A 6,677-nucleotide genomic window follows, 5' to 3' on the forward strand; every position below is an offset into this window, starting at 1 on the left:
AGATTGTCGAACTGAACCCATATTATGCACACACGTGTGTATTCGGATGGCAACCAATATTGTTGTTGTGGGATTGCATTGTCTTTGCACAAAGTTCATCCCCGCTGTTGTTGAGGACCCTCCATTTTATTTATTGAAACAATATAGCTATATTTAAATTATCTAGGGAAATAAATAAATAATAACAAAAGTATGATCATCTCAACAAAGAATTTTTTTTTTATCTATGCCGACGGCTAATGCCATTCGGAAGTCCGTCATGATGAATGTTGGAAGAGCCAAGTGGCAGACATACGCTGACGGTCGGCTCTACGCCGATGGCCACACTCAGCCAACACTGATGGTCGGCTGTAAGCCGATGGCTTCCGTCAATGTAGATCCATCTAGGCCGACGGCCACACGTCTCCGCTCTCCTCCTCGATACCAATGCCAACGACCCCGATAAAAATCGTTGGCCGTCGCCCGTCGGTGTAGGTCGAAAGGTCCCCGATTTTTGCACGTAACAGCAGAAATTTTGATACTACCTCCATACCGGATTAATAGGCAATTACGTATTTCGAGAAACAAGTTTAACTATGAATTTGGTCAACAAAATATGAGATATATGCCACAAAAATTATACCGTTGGATTCGTATTCAAAAACCTTTTCAATAATATAATTTTTATGATATATATCTTATATTTTATTAATCAAATTAGTAGTCAAACTTGTTTCTCGAAGTGCGTAATTGCCCATTAATCCGGTATGAAGGTAGTAGTACTACGTAGTTACATCCCTTGGACAGCGGCCCACTGGCAGGCGCCACGCCAGCTGCCGCCATGGCCGTCCACTCTGGCAACGGACTGGGGGTTCGGTCCACATCGATCTAAGGCGGCTGCATGCCATCGACATAACGAACTAAACCCCTCGTCCTCTTCCCTCGCTCCGGGTGCACAGGCGACGGAATCGGCGGCGGCGGCGGCAAGAAACCGGTGGCACGGGGCGGGGCACCGTCAAGCAGCGCGCGCGGCCAGGGCGGGCAGATCGTCTGCGGGATTAGGTACGCCTTCCTGCTGCCTTGCCTTATATCTTCCAAATTGCTGCTGCATTGTGCGTCGTCAATCACAAGGCGCGTGAGGACGGTTAATCTGATTGCTCATGAACTGGCTCGTCGTCCGGCCGATTTGTGCCGATCGAGTCTATCTGCGGCGAATGAACCGGCAAGAGTTTAATTAGTCGACTGCAGTAGAGGCACACGGGTTTGACTTAGGAGATCAATCTGTTGATTACGCGTTTGAGGGATGATGATCAATGGCGATGGGCGTTTTACTGTGCTTTTGATCATCCATGGCCTTGCCTGCCGTCGCAGCCGCCGCCGGCGACAATGACACGTGTCTGTGTGTGCGCCAAACGACCCACCAACCCAGAAGAGGCCCAACCAGGCCAATTGGGCCATGCCATAATTCAGCTATTGCGCTAAAGAATAATTGCTTTCTGAGAACCTCAAACCTGAAGGCTCATGAGAATTACCTATTGGGATTGTGCACCGTGGTACCAATATAGGAGTCGTTTTATGCAGGAACTACTATTCACATGAACATAATTAGCTCATAGTCCCTCTTCCCCTGGCCCCCGGTGTTCTCGAGCACTGCTTGGGTTCGAACCCTGCTGTCCGTAAGCCCCCGGTTTCCATGAAAAGTTTTAGGTGGGATCTTCGCCCACCGTTGCCTTTGCTAAAAAAAAAACGATGCCTATATGGTATAGTTTTAGTAAGGAGATATGTTTTGTTAACCAAGTGCAAAGTTCTAAATAGAAAACAAAGGGATATGATTTGTTAGGGAAGTTAGGCTTCATTCGGCATAAAGTCATAGCTGGATTCCCTGCTGAAAGGATCGGTATGGACATATAGGCAACTAACAATTATTTTACTTTCAATTTGAAGGCTTTGACAAATATGTACGTTGTCTAGATTTGCAGTTAGATGAAACAACATATATATAGCAAAAAAAGCAAAGCAAATAAACAAGATACAAGTAAGTAAAGCATAGAAATAACCGCAAGGTGAAGGCGAGGATGTATTCCTGTAATTTCTCATTTTTAAGGAAAGTGCGTCTACATTGGAGAGGTGTGACGAAATGAAGTCCACCAACACCACGAAGGCTCACCCTATTCTCATCATGGTCGCACCACAAAGGCGAGCACATGATCCGCTAAGCAATGGCCTTGAAGGCGGCAACCAAAACCTTTTACCAACAAGGTTGACATAATCTACATAACTTAATTGGAGGCTCCCAACGCGACCAAGAAGCTTTACACCACAATGATTGTACTTCACGGATCACCTCTTCCCCCGAGGGTTCCGAGGAACCCAAGATTAACAAGTTCCACAAAGGAGAGTATGGGGAAATCAAATTCCTTTGATGAAGTCGTATATCTAGGTCTGCTCACCCAAACCCTAGAAGGCATGATTTTGGTTGGCTAGGATGAGAGATCTAGGACATTGGAGCTCAAAATAATGGTGGAGCGAGGAACAAAATTTGCAACCCCGTCTTGGGGAAGAAGGGGGCCTTTTATATGTCCTCTAAAACCTAGCTGTTTTAACTCAGAATACTCTAGTCTAGAGGGACCCGGGCTGGCACCAAAGACTCCGATCTAGGAGACCGAAGATTCCGGCCTTGCCAAAACATCATGGAATCGGACGAATCTTCGGTAAATCTCCTGACTATCTAGAGTCGCACCACATGGCATGCCATTGGGGTAGAAAATATTGGAGATTCACGACATGGGATTTCGTGGGTTTAGACCAGGGTCTTGGTGTAAACACACCCGAAACTCCGCACTAAAAATACTAGTGTGGGATGTGGCTAGAACTTGAGGGACCTACTTCGACCAAACATGAGAAGGTTTAGTGCATGAATTGGAGTTTGTGTACGTGATTTCATTTCACCCATACCTTCCAAGGTGCAATGCATCTTGGTGGTATAGTTTTCCTATGACTCTAAACAAAACAAACCTGGAAATTGTCTTTGATATTTTCCCTTTTGAGGGGTCCCTCGCCGTCTTATGCTATACATGGGATGTACCTAGAACACTGCGCACACAAACCACACTTTGTTTTGTCAACAAACACCCAAAACACACTTAGAGAGGAAAATGTCCTTTCACATATGAAAATGGACATACCATATGCATGTTCATTTTTTAAATAACGAGAATGAAATAGTAAACATTTTAACTCTTGTCTCCTAATTTCTACCTATCCCATCTCTAGATTATTGGCGAGTCTTACCTTTTCCTCAAACCCTAGTATCCCGCGGACTAGTACCATCATAAGACCCATGACAAAACCATACATGGTATCATGCGAGAAAATAGGGCAATAAAAACGGTTTAAATTTAACATTTGAATCCTATAGTTTGATGACATTACCCCTATAGGCATCAAGTTTTTTTTGCCCATGTCTGCACTTGTAGGCTTCCTTCTTCCATAACATATGCTTGACCTCTTTCCATTTCTCATAACTATTCCATCTCTGTGCTGCCATGCGCCGTGCAAAGATCATGCCTCTAGAACCGGTACATTTGTGATCGTGCATGGTATTGGATTTGGGAAGCATCTGACATGATCACTCACAATATTTTCAACGTTTAATTCACTTATGCATCTACAACATCTCATTATCAGTGCCACACTTCCTCAACGTTGTCCACAACATCTCCCTTACTATGCTTCTAATTTTTTGGATTTTTATTATCCAATGCTATCATATCTTAGTTAAAGATTTATATCATGCACAAAGAAAATATAAATAAATGTCATCTATATTTGGTTCCCACAGTAAATAAATATTTTAAAATCATTACATCATATGTGCTTTGAACCCTTTTTTTTTGGCTTTGTGTAAAGAAATTTGTACGCGGAGGGATGCCAACCTGTACAAGACTAGTAGGTGTATAATGACACTAACACTCATCCATAAAATATATCTTGTGCACAATCTCCATTTCAAATCTAAGATTAATGCTTTCCATCTTGAATTCAAAGCCCTACAAAAAAAGTTCACCATTCTATCAATCATTATCTCGAGATGTCCATCAAACTTGTAAACACAATCACATCAAAGTGTGTGAAAGGTATGGGGAAACAGGAACACCGTATTATGTTTTTCCGAGAAACTTTTTTTGGTATTTTTAAACGATTTAATTCTATGACATTCTGCTTATTCACAAAACATATCTGGTGCACAATCTCCATTTGAGATATAGGATTAATGTTTTCATCTTTGATTTTTATTATGTACTTATAACTAAGATACATCACCGAAAGACAAGCTCGCGGATGGGCACAAACTCAACCCGCCTCGCTCCAAGGCGATGCTTGCATCACACGCTCCTCGCCACCACAGCCCATCCCACTGACAGCCGCGCAAAGGCCCCAGGCCTTGTCCATGTGTTTCGTCCCTTTTGTTATCCTTTGCTGCTGCAAATATAAATAATTTTTTTATTTGGTCCATATTTATTAGTTACAATTAATACAGCGAAGGACACAATAAAATGTTTTAAAATGGTTATGTACTTTGAACCTTTTTTTGGCGTCGTGTAGATCAATTTGTACACCGAGGGATGGCAACCTGTACAATACTAGTAGGTGTACAATGACAATAATGCTCATCCTCAAAACATATCTTGGGCACAATCTCAATTTCAAATTACGATTAATGTTTCATATTTTCTATTTTATTAACTACTAGTTATAACTAATGGTTCTCATTTATTTGGTACACTGAAGATTAATATATACCCAACATTAAAGCAATACTATACGTTTCATGCAACATTAAACCTATTTTGGCGCCGTGTTCAACCACCTCGTAGACTCATGGGATACAGACATGTTCACCGCCGAAAGCCAAGCGCGTGGATGGGCACATACACACCCCACCCCGCTCCAAGGGTGTATGATGACACTAATGCTCATCCTCAAAACATATCTTGGGCACAATCTCCACTTCAAATCTACGATTAATGTTTCATATATATTTTATTTTATTAACTTACTTATAACTAATGGTTCTCATTTATTCGTGTATACTGAAAATATTTTGTATAATATACCCAACATTAACGCAATACGTATACGTTTCATGTGGCATTGAAACCTCTTTGGCGCTGTGTGCAACCACTAGCGGATACCGACATGTACAACATCGAAAGATGAGCGCGCGGACAGGCACAAACACACCCCTCCCCGCTCCAAGGCGACGCTTGCGTCACACGCTCCTCGCCACCGCAACCCATCCCACAAGACACGCCATGACTCACCGACAGCCGCGCAAAGGCCCCATGCCATGTCCATGTGTTTCGTCCCTTTTGTTCTCCTTTGTTGCTGCAAATATAAGTAAATATCTTTTTTTTGATTCACATTTATTAGTTACAATTAATACAGTGAAGAACACAGTAAAATATTTTGAAATCAATATGTGCTTTGAGCCCCTTTTTTGGCGTTGTGTAGATCAATTTGTACACAGAGGGATGCCAATCTGTAACAAATTAGTAGGTACACGATGACACTAATGCTCATCCTGAAAACATATTTGGGCGCAATCTCCATTTTAAATCTACGATTAATGTTTCATATTTTTCTATTTTATTAACTACTAGTTATAACTAATGGTCTCATTTATACCGTGTATACCGAAGATATTTTGTATAATATACCGAGCATTAAAGCAGTACTATACGTTTCATGTGACATTAAACCTCTTTTGGCGCCGTGTACAACCACTTCATAGATCCATTGGATACAGTGGCCGAAAGCCAAGCGCGTGGATGGGCACAAACACACCCTACACCGCTCCAAGGGTGTATATGACACTAATGCTCATCCTGAAAACATATCTTTCACAATCTCCATTTCAAATCTACGATTAATTTCATATCTTTTTATTTTATTAACTAGTACTTATAACTAATGATTCTCATTTATACGTATATACTGAAGATATTTTGTATAATATACCAAGCATTAAAGCAGTACTATACGTTTCATGTGGCACTGAAACCTCTTTTGGCGCCATGTACAACCACCTAGTAGACTCAATGAATACAGACATGTTCACCGCCGAAAGCCAAGCGCGCGGATGGGCACAAACACACCCCACCCCGCTCCCAGGATGTATGATGACACTAATGCTCATTCTCAAAACATATCTTTCTCAATCTCCATTCCAAATCTACGATTAATGTTTCATATCTTTTCATTTCATTAACTAGTACGTATAACTAATGGTTCTCATTTATACGCGTATACCAAAGATATTTTTTCTACAATACACCCAGCATTAAATCAGTACTATACGTTTCATCTGCCATTGAAATCTCTTTTGGCGCCGTGTACAACCACCTAGTAGACTCAGCGGATACCGACATGTAGAGGAGCGCGCCCCGCTCCACTGGCTTCACTCGCTCCGCGCCACCGCGGCCCACCCACCAGGACACGGCATGAGTCACTGACAGCCGGGCAAGGCCGCCGGGCCCCAGTCCACGTGTTCCGTCCCTTCCGTTTCTCCTTTGCTCCCCCCGGAATCCCTCTTAACCCCAGCCTCGCTTTGCTCGTGAGAGCTCTCTCCCTGCTTGCTTTCCCCTGCCCAGCTCCTCCATCGCCATGCCCGGAATTCGAGCCCTGCTCTGAGCTCC

Source organism: Lolium rigidum, chromosome 2, assembly GCF_022539505.1.
Source record: "Lolium rigidum isolate FL_2022 chromosome 2, APGP_CSIRO_Lrig_0.1, whole genome shotgun sequence".
Taxonomy (NCBI): Eukaryota; Viridiplantae; Streptophyta; class Magnoliopsida; order Poales; family Poaceae; genus Lolium; species Lolium rigidum.